We start from the raw sequence: 4,509 nt of genomic DNA, 5'->3' as shown, positions 1-4,509 counted from the left end.
AAGGAGGATTGTGAATAAATGTGACTGGTCCCACTTAGTACGTTAGCCAGTCCCAGGACTCTGTGTTCTTTGACCTTTGCAAGATGTCATTGTCAACCCTGCTTCCGAGCAAGAGCATTCACCTCCTCCAAAGTACTTTCCTCCTTAAGAAGTTCCCTTAGCACTGTCATCCCACAAGAGACAGTGAACCTCAAAGTGTGTGTATAAAAACTGTGGTAACCCCAGGCCCGCTGGCAAGGCCAAAGGCATTTCCCGAAAGTACAACACAAGGCTTCAGCAACCAAAGCCCTCTAGAATGAGCCTACTTGACAGGGCTGTCAATACATCTGCTTCTCTGTCCCTGAGCAAGCTTTGATTATAAGTTTCAGAGCATGTTAATCCTTTGATGGTCTCATAGTCCTGTCCTATGAGACACTTAGAAAACATTCTCTTTGCCAGGAATTCCATTACAGTCCAGCCCCATAACCTCATTAGAGGAGTTTCCAGCTTTCCTTTTGATGTTCTTGTTAATGGGGCACGCACATCAATGTGAGTTTTTTTCATCATATATCTTTCTTCTTTCCTGTGTCTGTGTAGTTTGGACTGACATATGGACTCAAGCACAAGGAGTTTAGAGGGCAAGCTGATGCTAAGAAAAATTACAGTAGAAGAGAGCTGGTGTGATGATTTGAATGAAATGGTTCCATAGGGAGTGGTCTATTAGGAGGTGTGGCCAGTGGCCATCTTTGAGTAGGTGTGGTCTTGTTAGAGAAAGTATATCACTGTGGGGGGTGGGCTTTAAGGTTTCAGAAGCTCAAGCCAGGCCCAGTCTCTCTGTCTCTTTCTCTCTTCCTCCCTCCCCCCCTATTCCTGCTATCTGTGGATCCAGAACTCTCCAGCCCCATGTCTGCCTGGATGCCACCATGCTTCTCACCATGATGATAATAGACTAAAAGTCTGAAACTGTAAGCCAGCCCCAATTAAATGTTTTCTTCTATAGGCATTTACGTGGTCATAGTATCTTCACAGCAATAGAAACCTAACGAAGACAGCTGGGAAGAGGGCAAGAAAAGGCACTGAAGGAGCCACGTATGCTCAAGCCAAATTTGCTGTGAATAATCAGGGTTGGGTCTGCTTGGGAACCAAAGACTTAGGGAAATACCAGCCTCTAAGTTATCCATCTCAAGGGGCAAAATTACTGAAGGCTCTGTTCCCCACCTCTTGGTGGTCACTAGCTGAAAGAGCTGGCTGGAAAATAGAATTCAATTTCACATACTTCTCATTTGCTGAAAGAAATCCCTGGGCTGTAAGAACTGCCACACAATGGCAAAGACAACAAGGGATAGGGGGAGATCATCAATACAACCCCCAGCTCCCATCCTTACCACTATGTCTAAAGTTGAAGGGTTCTGCCCTTTGTATCTATATGTTTGGACTTCCCTACCACCTACAGGATGGCAGTTGGTGATGTGAACATACACATGCCCTTTGCAAGAGCTCTTTGGATACTCATCATGGCTCATGTTTGCTTGTATGTGCAGTATCCACATGGAGATGGACTTAGGTCTTGTTAGCTGTCCAATACAGTCTTCTGCTTTTTGTCTCAAAGTTCTTCAAATAGCTACTATAACTATCTTGTTTTATTGAGTCCTCACTTCTCTGGGTTAAACATCCCCAGATATCTTAGTAAGTGGAAGAGAAGCATCACTTGATGTTTATGCAATGCCTTACTGCTTGTGAACCATTCATTATACATCAAGTTGCTACTGCTCTGATTCCTCCCATAGCAGCCATAAGGTAGGAGAGACTCTGGTACAGCAAGCAAGCAAGCAAGCAAACAAACAAAACATCAAGGAAATGCATCTTCTCCCAGAGCTCCTTAGAAGGAATTAACACTGATTTAGTCTAGTTTGTCTGTGCACTTCTGAACTCCATAACTCTAAAATATGAAATATGCTTCCTTGAAAGAGTGTGGCCGACCTTCTGTGCCCTGTGCCCTGCTCAGAGCCTCCTGGACTGTGCAAGAGGAAACCGGTCCCAGTGGACCAGCCCTTCCAGAGTCTGCCAGTGTCCTAGTACCACCTCCACCCACAGGAGAAGGTGAGCGAAGGCCTGTGTCTGGCCTGCCTTCCGGGGCCCTGCTCTGAGCCTCCCAAGGCCTGGGGACTGCATACCCATGGAGGAATCCATCCAAGCGGACTGGCCTATCGACAGTCTGCCAGCATTCTAGTCCCGCCTGTACCCACTGGAAGAGGAGAATTGATGGGAGCTGTCATTTTGTAAATATGTTTCTCATACTGGTTAATGAATAAAGCACTGTTGGCCAATAGGAAAGGAAGATAGGAGGGACTAGGAGACAAGGAGGAAAGAGGAAGGAGGAGTCAAGATGGAGAGTCTGGAGAAAGCAGGACGCCAGCCGGCTCTCTGGTAAGACCACGTGAAAATATTAGATTAACAGAAATGGGCTAATAATTAAGACAGAGCTAGACGATAAGAAACAAGTAACTGACCAACAGCATTATATCTAATACAGAGTCTCAGTGTGTTAATTGGGCTGGCGCAGTGGTGGGACAAAACCTGCAGTGGGCGGAAAAACCTTACTCCTTACAGAGAATCATCAGAGTCCTGGACCTGCTTGCACCTACTGGAAGAGAATCTTGGTTCTGTACCCACCAGGAGAGGGAGAGACCCCACCAGTATGCAATGGCAGAAGGGATGGGTAGACCAAAGTATAAGAACATGGTCAACAACAGAAAAATCAATATGATGCCACCAGAATCTAGAGACTCCACACCAGCAAGACCTGAACATCCCAACACAGATGAAGCAGAAAAGAATAACCCTAAAAACAACTTTATATTGATGATAGAGACCCTCAAATGAAAAAATCCCCTAAAGAAATGGAAGAAAAACCAAACCAAAAATTGCAAGAAACAATTCAAACAGTGCAAGGCTTGAAAGTTGAAATAGAGAAAAAACAAGCAAACAAAGAAACAAACAAAACCCAGAATGCTGGAAATAGAAAAGCTAGATAAATTACCAGGAACTACAGATGCAAGCATAACCAACAGAATACAAAAGATGGAAGAGAGATCTCAGGCATTGAACATACACTAGGAGAAATAGATTCATCAACCAAAGAAAACCTTAAGTCCAACAAATTTCAAATACAAAATATCCAGGAAATATGGGACACCATGAAAAGGCCAAACCTAAGAATGATAGGTTTAGAAGAAGGTGAAGAAACCTACCTCAAAGGTGCAGAAAATATATTCAACAAATCATACAAGAAAATTTTCCAAACCTAAAAAATGACATGCCAATGAAAGTACAAGCTTATAGAACACCAAATAGAGTGAACCACAAAAGAAAAAAATTCCCCTCATCACATAATAATCAAAACACCAAACATACAGAATAAAGAAAGAATATTAAGAGCAGCAAAGGAAAAAAGGCCAAATAACATATAAAGGTAAACCTATCAGAATTACACCTGACTATTCCATGGAAACTCTGAAGGCCATAGGTCCTGGATAGATACTCTACCAACACTAAGAGACCACAGATGCCAGTCCAGACTACTATACCCAGCAAAGCTTTTGCTCATTACAGATGGAGAAACTATGATATTCCATGGGGGGGGAAAAAAACACAGATTCCATGACATATCAACTAATCCAGCCCTACAGAAAGTTCTGGAAGGAAAACTGCAATCCAAGGAAGTTAACTACACACACAAAAACATAGGCAACATGTAATCCTACCTTACCAACACCAAAAAAAGAAAAAAGAGGGAAATCCACACACAATACCACCACCAAAAATAAATCCAAAATAAACAAGAATTAACGATCCATGGTCATTAATATCCCTCAATATTAATGGTTTTAACTCGCCTATAAAAAAGTACAGGCTAACAGAATGGATACAAAAACAGGATCCATACAAGAAACACACCTCAACTTCAAAGACAGATGTTACCTCAGAGTTAAGGGTTGGGAAAAGATTTTCCAATCAAAGGACCCAAGAAACAAGCAGGTAAATTCTAATCTAACAAATTAGACTTTAAACTAAAATCAATCAAAAGAGATGAAGAAGGTCATTTCTTATTCATCATAGGAGAAATACATCAAGGCAAAGTCTTAATTCTGAACATCTATGTCCCAAATACAAAGGCACCCACATTGGTAAAAGAAACATTACTAAAACTCCAGTCACACATAAAACCTCACACACTTATATTGGGAGATTTCAACACCCCACTCTCACTAAACAGGACCACCAGACAGAAACTTAACAAAGAAACAAAAGAACTAACAGAAGTTATGACTCAATTGGGTTTAACAAACATCTATAGAACATTCCACCCAAACAAAAAAGAATATACCTTCTTCTCAGCTCCACATGGAGCCTTCTCTAAAATCAACCACATACTAGGCAATATTGCAAATCTCAACAGATATTTTTAAAAAATTGGAATAACCTCCTATATCTTATCAGACCACAGTGCTCTAAAGTTAGAATTCAACA

This window comes from Phodopus roborovskii, unplaced genomic scaffold (assembly GCF_943737965.1).
Source record: "Phodopus roborovskii unplaced genomic scaffold, PHOROB, whole genome shotgun sequence".
Classification (NCBI taxonomy): Eukaryota; Metazoa; Chordata; class Mammalia; order Rodentia; family Cricetidae; genus Phodopus; species Phodopus roborovskii.
The sequence above is the reverse complement of the archived record's forward strand: the minus strand, read 5'-3'. Positions refer to the sequence as shown.